The sequence below is a fragment of the Pteropus medius genome, unplaced genomic scaffold (genome assembly GCF_902729225.1).
Source record: "Pteropus medius unplaced genomic scaffold, Ma_sr-lr_union100, whole genome shotgun sequence".
Taxonomy (NCBI): domain Eukaryota; kingdom Metazoa; phylum Chordata; class Mammalia; order Chiroptera; family Pteropodidae; genus Pteropus; species Pteropus medius.
The window spans coordinates 3,924,482-3,935,327 of record NW_024349224.1 but is presented as its reverse complement, the minus strand read 5'-3'; the positions used below and the strand labels follow the sequence as shown (position 1 = coordinate 3,935,327).

At 52.7% G+C, this 10,846-nt stretch overlaps 1 long non-coding RNA gene across 1 annotated transcript; it reads right to left on the bottom strand.

Moving 5' to 3' along the window:
* Positions 1-3,045: 3,045 nt before the first annotated feature.
* LOC120617393 (uncharacterized) lies at positions 3,046-8,061 on the bottom strand. Its single transcript, XR_005656902.1, has 3 exons — positions 7,803-8,061; positions 6,483-6,640; positions 3,046-3,231 (listed from the first exon to the last, which is right to left on the bottom strand). It is a non-coding gene; the product is annotated as an uncharacterized LOC120617393 (long non-coding RNA).
* Positions 8,062-10,846: the final 2,785 nt, after the last annotated feature.

The following is a 10,846-nucleotide window of genomic DNA, read 5'->3' as shown; positions in this document are numbered from 1 at the left end:
CGGGAGCCACCCATCATCCACGACAAGTGAGATGTGTTGAATTCCTCCGCTTCCCCAGCCCTTGGTATGATAAGTCTACGGCAGAGTTTTGCCTCGTTTTCTGGAGGGCCCAAGGGAGTACACTGTGGTGCCCGCTGTGGCCACGAGCTACAGAACGCCTCCCGCACGCGCGGCCTTCCCTGCCTCACGATGGATCTCCGCGTCAGCATCTGGGCTCCACTCAGTACCCAGAACGATAGTCCCTGCTCTTCACACCTGGGGCTCGGCACTTACCGATCCCGCTCCACGCCCCTCCATCCCCTGCCTTTGCCCTGCCTCGCCTGCCAACTCCTGCTCATCCTCCACGCCTCGGCCCAGCGTCACTTCCTCCGAGAGGCACCCCCTGCTTTGCCCTCTCAACCCCCGCCATGCCTCTTTGACAATTCTTGTCATCTACACAGCACGTGTCCACCAGATCACGGCTCCTGGCCAGCGGGCTGTGCCCTGTCCACGGCAGGCACCTGTCCCGCACTTGTGGAGTGAATAGGGGTTGGCCGGGTCCATGCAGTGCCACAGGGAGAGGGGACAGGGGGTTGAGTGTATTGAGAGGGGCTGGGGAGAGAAAACAAGACCTTTTGATGGAGCCGGTGAAGTCACTGGTGAGAGAGTGAACCCAAGGAGTTATAAATAGCCTTGGAAATCATGCATATTACATTAGGAGTGTTGGTGACAGCTTAAGTATATTTCCATAAGGTTCCATTATATTTACGTATTAGTTAATGGATACCTAAAATATTATGTTACTGTAATGCTCATGTTTTATTAGCAAACTATCACATCAAATGGAGTTGCTAAGTGTGATAGAAAATTGGCTCTGCGGTTAGATTTCTGTATTTTCGCACTGAATTTTTGATTTCTAATTTTCCGCCCACCCACCTCTGGTGAAGAGCTGATTTTATTTAGAACAGTTGTGATCTCTGCCCTCCGCCTGACCAAGAGGCTTGGAGGTACAGAGAGGGATCCTTAGCCCCTCACTATGGGGCAAGAGTCTTAGCCTGGGGGGCTTTTTGAATGATCCCAGCTCAGTCGTGAATGGGCTTTGTGATATCCAGTAAATTCCTTGCCCTCTCTGAGCTTTGGCTGCCGTCTCTGTTAAATGGAGAGTCAAGCTTCAGTATTAGTATTGGTCAGGATTTTCCAGAGAAACAAAACTAGTAGGATAGATGGAGGGATGGATGGATGGATGGATGGATGGATGGATGGATGGATGGATGGATGGATGGATGATAGATAGATATAGATATAGATATAGATATAGATATAGATATAGATATAGATATAGATATAGATATAGATTTAGATATAGATATAGATATAGATATAGATATAGATATATAGAGAGAGACTGATTTTTAAAATCTGGCTCACGGGATTGTGGGACCTGGCACGTTGACATCCGCAGGGCAGGCTGGCAAGCCAGAGAAGAGTCAGAGTTTGACGAAACACTTGGTTATCACGGCCTGGCCGAGTCGACACATGAAGTCGATCATCACGGTCTCTAAGTTTCGTAGGGTTCTGTGGGTTGGCTTCTGGCTTTTCTGCAAGGGAACTTCGAAGCCTGGTGTTCTCGGGTGGAGAAGGTGGCTGGAGGCGGCCACATGTCCTCGGGCATCTCAGGGCTTGCTGGGGACAGTGGTGGGACAGGACTGGGGGTCTTCATTCCCTTCTCTCTTCCTGGAGTGGCAGGGCCCCAGAAGAGGAGGGTTTCGAGATTTGCTTCCCATCACCAAAAGGCAGCCCCCGATGACACCTGCTAAAGGATCGTATTTTCTCAGCCTTCGTCCAAGCACGCAGAGGATGTGAACGGGAAGAGCGGGAAAAGTGCTCCGGGTGGAGGAAAACGTGGGCGGAGGTGGGCGGGGGGTCCTCCGGTGCAGGGGACCAAGCAAGACCGGTCCCGGAGCACAGGCGTGGGGGGAGAGGAGCCTCCTCGCGTCCGGCCCAGGGCCCCCAGGTGCGATCACGGAGACCTGACTTCGCCCTGCTCACACTAAGTCAAAAGTGAGTGAGAGGCGAGCTCAGGACGCTCCACCTCCCAGCCAGGTAACCCCAGGCCCCAGGTTCTCAGCCACACCCACAAATTACAACCACCAGGATGCCAGGGTGGAAAGATAATAAATTTTGATGATAGGATTCAGATTCTCACTTTGACACTTGCTGGGTACCTACCCTCTGAAACGAGCTATCCCTCTGAGCCAGCTTCTTCACCTCCAGACTTAGTCGCCCTAAAGCGTTGCGGAAAAGAGTTGATAAACTGATACACTGAAAACAACAAATAAGTAAATAAAGCCTTAGTGGACTCGGGTCTGAGCTGAAGAACACTTCCCGGCTGGATGACCTTGGACAATCCTACATTCTTCTCATCCTCAGTCTCCTCATCTGAAAACCGGGCTGGCTATTAATAGCACTTACTTCACGGGCCAGCATTTCTGTATGTGCCAAGCACTGGAAAGGCGGGCTGTGAACGCAGCAGGCAAAGTCCCTGTCCTCGTGGAGCTGACATTCCAGTGGCAGGTGTAGGTGGCGATGGCGCTATTGGCAACATAACGAAGCAAAAAATATATCGATAAGTATATGAGAAGAGTCATGGAGAAAAACAAAGCGAGAAAGGGGTTGCGGGGTACCCGGAGTTGAATCTTAAATGGTCGGTGAAGACCTCACTGAGCGGGAGACATTTGAGCAAAGACGTGGGAAGATTAAATGGGTTCGTAGCAGAGAGAACAAAGCGAGGCCGAGGGCCGGGCTGGCCACGCCCATTCCCTCGCTTGCTGATGGGCGGCGGCTTTCGCATCACGATGGAGTGGACGAGCAGAGACTCGGACCTTACGCCCCCAAAGCCTGAAACAGTTATCACCTGGCCGATTCCAGGAGAGGCTCGCCATAACCGTCATAACTCAATCAGGCGACTACTGTGGCTCCGCCACCTCTGGCTTGCAGTCACCAGCCACCGTATAGATTATCGGAACCCTACGCAGACTTAGTTGTTGTTGTTGTTTTTGTTGTTGTTATCGGGTGACGCTGAATGATGCTGCCGCTGCATGTGGTCGGGGATCAGACGTGGCCCCTCTCTCTGCACCAGGCCACGGATATATGTCTCAAATCCCGTTTTTAGAAAGCATGGCATCTTGACCCACAGAGCGGGGGGAGGAAGAAGGAACTCTGGGCTCAGACACCTATGAGCAAAACCTGGGACTGGAAATGACAAATTGTGTTTGGAGAACAGTAAGTGGCATGAGGAAACAGGCCTCCTATTTCCACCTCCAAAAATATCCCCCCTCCGCCCCTGCCCCCCGCACGTGACCCACGGCAGGGCTGGCCCGGGGACCACCAGCTGTCAGGGGGCTGCCGGTGGCTGGCGGCTGCAAGCCAGAGGTGGCGGAGCCACAGTCGTCGCCTGATTGAGTTATGACAGCTCCTCGCGCCCAACGGGAAGCCGGGCAAGGCGGTCCTAGTGGGGGCCTGCAGACAAATGATGATGAAGTGCTCACTTTAAGAACCATCTCCATAATATTTCATGCTGGCGGCGGGGGAGGGGCGGGCCGGCTGCCCTGGTGACACCGCTAACTACTCCGTCAATAGATTTGATTCACGGCAACAGCTACTCCCAGTCATAATATTTCAAATAAATGGGGCCTTGGATAGAAATAATATCTGCATCAATATTAACCCTGAAAGAACTAATGGACATAAGCTATAATTTCCTGGACACCCTAATAACGCATGGTGACCGTGGCTGGTATGGGACGATTTTTCTTTCTTTTCTTTCCTCTGCCTCTGTCTCTCTCCTTCTTAACTGCTGTCAGCTCTGTTTCGTTTACCTCCAGCCTACGGTTTGGGGGCCTTGGGGGGGTCTCGTCCCCACCTCCCGCCAACCATATCATTCTGCCTGAGGGGGAGGAGAGGAGCCCAGGGCCGCTTGGCACATTTATTCTGAGCTGCCTGTGAAATGCCCCTTGGGGGGTGGGAGTAAGGTCGCCTGGCAGAGAGCTCGCCTGGCAAACCTGTTCCAGAGGAGGCCCAGCTGGCTCTTTTCTACCATCCATTCATCTGCCAGGTACTTACTGTGCACCTACTGTGTGCTGAGCACTAGTTACTAGGTGCTCGGGTTAAATCAGGGAAGAAAAGAGAAAGATGGAAACGAGGCCTGTGCCCAGAAGCTTCCACGGCAGTTGGGACAGGAGACGACTGAGGACCTGAACACGCACGTAACCAATTACACGCTGTGACAGCGAGGCCGAGGTCCCCACAGCCCGGGAACGGCCCATTCGCAGATCGAGAGGACTGGGCTTCGCAGAGGACAAAGTGTGACCGACGGTTGAATCGGGAGCCTCGCGGCCCCGTTCTTTTTCACGGGCCCCTCCCCAGCCGTCAGCGCTAACGTGCCCCTCGGGGCTGTCTCGTTTGGCCCGTGTAATATTTTTTTTAAACTTGGATAAAATTTGAAAAGTGGGAGATTTTGCTTGAAAATCTGATTTCCACCTTCCCTTCAGACATGAGAAGATCCAGCATCACTCACGTTCTCACAAGGCAACACCGGCCGGAGCTGGTTAGCGCCTGCCCCACGAGACAAGGCCCGTGCTGGGCAGGTGGCCACAGTCCCCACCGCTCCCCGCTACTCCGAGCCCGGCCTGCCGCCCATCACCATGGCCAGTCCCTGCGGGCATCTGCACTTGTGGCCTCTGGTTCTGACCTGGTTCTGATGTCTAAACTTCCCTCCCCAAGCCCTCTCCCTACTGACCATACTCCTGGTCACACCCCCTGCACTGTGGCCTCTTCTGGACCCCTCCTTCATCCACTGCCTTGTTTCCTACCATCTTGTGGCTCCAGAATCACAACGCTTGGGGCGTCACATTGCTTCACGGAAACCGACATGTTCGGCAGTGAGCTCAGAGCCTTGAAATCTTGTTCCCTAACTTAAAATCTAAATGACCACCAATAGGAATACATGAATGAATAAAACGATGCGTAGGTATAGATAGATGCCACGTACATATCGATGACACACGTACGTATGTACATACGGATTTATAGTGTGTCACACACATCCCTATAGGCGTTATTATTGTACGCGTTTTATACACACGGTAGAAGTATATCGCAGTTTACAGAACTGAAAGACGCGGAGATGGTGAGCATGTAAGCGTCGTCCCTGGAACCCTTGCTGGTCGTGGGACCTGGTACCTTTGCTTCCTTGTCTGTCAGGAGAGCGCGACAGCAGGACCCGTGGCACAGGCTTGTTTTGTGTGGGAATAAAACGTGACAAAGTATTTAACGCGTCTCGAGCGTCCAATAAGAATGGTGACCCTTGTTATTTATTTTTTCTATTATTCTTGCTCTTACCATTGCATTACATACTACTTAGCTCCCCAGGGTGACAGGGTGGGATGCTGTGGGTGGGTGAGGTGGTGATAATCTCTGCAGATGCTGTGGGTGAGGGAGGTGGTGATAATCTCTGCAGGTGACCAGGAAGTCACACTCTTATCGGCGCTAAGGCCTGGATGGAGTTTCAAGGTGGTTTCTCAGCTGAGCTGACCATACTTGAATGTCCACCCACACTTCTGCTGGAGAGGGACTCTCACTCCAGCCTGGGGCCTGCTGCAAACACACACTGGACAAGTAACCACAGGACGCCATTCGTCCCGAGGGGCGATTTCCAAGCTTCAGCGTGCACCAGAATCACCGGGAGGGCTTGTCACAGCTCGGGCTGCTGAGCCCCGGCCCCAGAGCCTGAGAATTTGCATCGCACGTTCCCAGGCGACGCCGATGCCTCCAGGACCAGTGCAGGAGGCACCTGCAGGCACTCATGTAGACCAGGATGTGACAGGGAGGTCACGCTGAGTGACGGTGGGTAGAGAGATGGACCCGCGGGAGGGCAGGGACCAGAGAGGGTTTCGCTCCCGGGTCACTGCCAGCAGGCTGCACAGAGGGGTGAATGAGCAAGCGACCCCGACTCTTCTCAGAACCCCAAGCTCTTAATATTCCTCCAGCTGGTTTCCCCGAGCGAGGCTGGCTCAGGCAGCGTGGAATGCAGTATCATGCCTCGGGCCCAGCGGCGGAGAGCAGGGGCAGCGGAGGCAGCGTGGGGAGGGGAAGGGGGAGTCTTAGGGGGCCGAAGTGAGGGCAAGGTGGGGGTGGGGCAGAAATGGTGACCCCAGGTGTGATCTTCACCCCTGCATGGTGGGGGCATACAATGGGCACCCACCCTGCACACGGGGGAGCTCCCTGCGCCCCCACCCCCACACCTGGCCTTGCAAGAAGAGGCTGGCGGACCACTCCCACCCTCCCCTCGGACCACTCCCTGTCCCCTCCTCGGTGAGCGAGGAGAAGGCGCATGTGTCAGACGCCTCCCGCGCGCCGCTGCAGCACCTGTCAGCCTCACCTCCGCCACACCGGGGACACTCAGGCTGCAAAGCTTCACACAGGTGTGACCCGACAGACCTCACCTGTCATCTCACTTCCTGCTGAAGCTCCTCTGACGCTGCCCCACGGATGTGCGGTGCCCGCACACGCACGACCTGGACTCCGACGCCTTCGTCCGCGGGAAGCTGACGAGCTATTGCTCCCCTTTCAACCTCGGGGTGGCAGTTCTGACAGGCATGTCCTATGGCCCCCCGAAAGATCCCAGGGGATCAAGCTCAGTTTCCCTATCGGTGGCCGACAGCATAAAGCATCCCAGCACTGACCTCCTGACCTTCCCTGCTCCCCGCTCCCTGCCCCACAACCCCGTTCCCCGGCATCTTTCCCTAATGAACTTCTTGAACGTGAACTTGTCTCAGGCTTCACTTTGGGGTGAAACGCCAGTTAAAGCGCTTCCCAAATAGAGATGCGAGAGTCCAGGCCTGACAGAGACCATTCGCCAGCCACTCCGACCCCGCGGCCGGCGTGTGCTGGCTCCTAGCGATGCAGCAACGGACGAGGCGATGAGCAGCCCGCAGGCCCCGGCCCCAAGGCGCCCTGGGGAAGGGTCGCCAAGCCAGCGGGAGCCTGGAAGGGGGAACAAAAGCCATCACCGAGAAAAACAGAGTGGGCGCCCGAGCCACTCTGTCCAGATGAGGTGACATCTGAGCTGAGATCCGTCGCTGGACCAGGACAGAATCCGAATCAGCTCTTCAGTTCCCAGAGTCCACCCTGGGAGGACAGGAGCCGGATTCGCACGACGAACATAACGCAACGTGTCCCGCTTTCCAGAATATACTAGAACCTACCGACCGGCCCTGGCTGTCCTGTGAGGCTCACCAGAGCCCGGCTGCCCCCGTTTGCCCATTTTCTCCCGCTCCGCTCTTTGAGGACACGAAGGGAAGAAGGGTTCCCGTGCCTGAGAGAGCAAAATGCAATGAGTCCGAAGAACGTCCTCCGCGCCGAGCCTGCGCCCTCTCTCCGCCACCTTCCCCGCATCTCCTGCTTCCGCCTGGGTCCGTTCCCCTCACGGGCCCAGATTTGGCAGATATTGGAGGGGGACTTGTGTCCCTTATGAATAGATGCCTCGGTCCCCACCCATCCCCATCGCCAGCCATCCTCCGCCCAGGACAAAACCACACACGGCTGCTCAGGAGGCACTGCGGGGTCTCCGGGTATGTTCTGCTGCCAGTCGGAATTCGCCCTCGTTCTGGCTTCAATTTGCTTTCATTTCCGAAAAAAAAAAAAGCCATGAGCATAAAATGAGCCAAATCAACCCTCTCAGCTGAAGGGGCAGGGGCAGCCCAACTCAAGCGTCGCCTTTGTCAGATGCACAAAAGGTTTGGGAGGGTCCAGCTTAGACTCACCTGACCTGGGCACGGGGTGAAGTGGACGCCCCTCTAAGCGGCTCACCGCAGCCCCAGACCTGGTGACGTCTTCTTGTGCCCAGGCTTCTCCAGCAGTCCGCGGGCCATCATGCCTTGGTCTCTGCCGAGGTGGGGGTTGGGGGGGTCCCTGCTTTACTGGCTGAACTCTCATTCTTACTCACTCTGGGTAACGTGGGTGCCAGCTCCTTGAGGGAATGTGGGATTTGGCTCTTGGTTTCTGCTGACAGCCAGCATTTCCTGGGACTAAAACCCGGCCAAGTCCTTTGTGTGGCACAGCGAATCCTCCTTCCTGTCCAGCTCTCAGACCCCCCAGGTGGTGGGGTCAGCAAGTTCAGCTTCCTCCGTCCCTGACACCAGGGACACTTGGCTGACTGGCTGAGGCCAAACCAAGGTTCCGTGGCAGCCAGCCCAGCCAGAGTCAACCTGCTCTGTGGTGTGAACACCACGAAGAAGCAAATTAGCTGACCAGAGGGGCGGGTGAAGCTTGAGCACTGGCCTAGCAGATCAGAGACCTGTGTTCTGGTCCCAGCTCTGCCACTACCTTGCTGCGTGACCTTGGGCAAGTCACTTCCTCTCTCTGGGTCTCGATAGCTCCATCTGTAAAATGAGCAAGCCGGGATAGCTCTTACTTTCTGAGATACTAACTTTGATTCCAGGGGCTCAAAAGAAAAGGTATAACCTTTGACGAAGGCTCCTTTGCAACCCAGCAGCCCGCAGCATCCTTCTGAGCAAAGTAATGGATCTGGAATTCAAAGATCACGAAGGTTCTTTATTGCTGAAGGGGGAAAGGTTCGAATATTGCTTAGCAAATTACCATCTGCTAGGGGCGCCATTATGCCTTGACACAACCATTGGTCAGCAAATTGGTCACATTATTGGTTAGTAAATTTGAGGCTGCAGAATTATTTATTGGCAAATTAGAGATGGCAGAATTATTGGTTGGAGAGGCCAGAATTACAGCGATTGGTTAGCAAATTAGAGATGCCTGTTTTGGTCTGTGAATAAATCACGGCTGGGCAGGGTATCGGAGGCCAAATTAGAGGTGGCCGGGTTATTTATGGCCCAGCCAGGAAAGCAGAAAGCACATTTGCCAGGCAGAGAGGGGGTCAGCCCTCAGTGCGTGGGGCTTCTCCTAGAGAGTGCCTCCAGGTTGGCACTTCTTAAAGGAGCAATAATTATTTTGTTAGCACTAACGATGACGTGGCCTGAGGCTATTTTCGTTGGTACCTTCTGGCCCCCATCTCCCACTCCTCGTTTCCCAAGGGAGCTTAGAAGATGCTGGCAGTGCCAGGGCTGGTCAGGGCAGTGGAGGCTGGAACTCCAGCTCAAGAAGACATGTGAACAGAGTTCCAGGCTAGCGAGGAGCCGAAATGTGATTCGGGAACACGCTCTCCGCAGACGAGTCTTCTCCAGTGGTCCTCGGGCCCGGCCCAGGGTGAGGAGCCATGGGGTCTGAGAAGTCCCCAAGCTCAGGATCAAGGCGAAACTTCTCTTTTCCAAGGCTCCAGCCAGGCCCCAGTTCCGTGGGGAAGCCATCTCTTCCTTGTGGCTCCAGGGGCCTCCTGTCTGAATCTTTTCTGTCTGGGCCACTTACTACTTAGTTACATTTGTCCCACTTTTGAATAGCCTTATACTCTCATTGAGATTTTCATAGCTTCTCTGCTAGATGAAAAAATTTTTGAGGACAAGATTCCTTGCTCCACTCACAGAGCCTGGCACAGGATGCATAGTATGTAGGTACATATTGATGCCTACATGGATATGTATATGGATGGATGGATAAGTAGATGGATAAAACAAATAGATTCCGGATTTTATTTGAATGGAATTCTAGATAGATGGATGAATGAATGAATGGAATAGATGAATAGATGAAACAAGATGAATGACAATGGAAACAAATGGATTTATTAAAAATAGCTGAATGACAGATGAATGGAATAAAATGGAATAATAGATGGAATGGATGAATGGATGGATGAATAGATAGATGAATGGATTAATGGATAGATAGATAGATAGAATGGAGTAGACGAATGGAATGGATGATGAATGATGGGTAATGGAATGAACGATTTATCATATTTGAACGAATGGAGAATAGATGACAAGTAGATAGAGAATGGAATCCATGGATTTATTGAATGAAAGATGGAATGGAATGATGAATGAATGGACGATTTGAATGAATGAATAATAGAATGAATAATGGAATAATAAACCATTTTATGGAAATAAGGAATGGAGGACGGATGGACAAATAGAAAAGATAGCCGACAAATGACGATTTAGAAAAATGGATAAATGGAAATGAAAATGGAATGATGATGATGATGATGATGATTTGGATGATTTATTATGATGATCGTAGTAAGACAGATGATGATTTGATGACCGATGACGGACGGAGTATTATTTTAAGATGATGGATGATGATGATATTGACGAACGAACGTGACGACGAAAATGACATTATTTGACAGAAACGGTGTGTAATGACGGATTATTATTATTGAAACGACAAACGGTCAAAGTGTGTGATGACAGACGTTTATTATGCCTGATTTGCCAATGTGTGTAACGGGCAAATGCCGACACGGGTACAGCCGGTGTGTGAACTGTGTATTATGCATTATTATGCGTGAGCCTGGTATTCTGTTGTAATGCTGGGATGATTTGAAGGCACAGTTCACTTGCCTAGCCCAAGTTTTAAATTGATGAAAAAAAAAAAAAAATGATGAGGCTGCATTATCACTGCTGCTACATCTGGGACCATAAGGGATAGTCAACCAGGGTCTTCTAGTTACCCCAAGGGCAGTGACCCCACCCATCCTCACCTGCAGAAGAGAAAAGCTCCAGGGAACACCCAGGAAGAACCCTGGAGCTGACAGAGGACAACGGGGTCGTAGGGAGCTTTGGGCTTCACAGTCATCACGAAGTTCTAGATGAAACGGAGTCTTATCACCCGTGCAATGACGAGCTGAGTTCTAACTTTCCAAAGTGGCCGTAGGCTTACCCAGTCA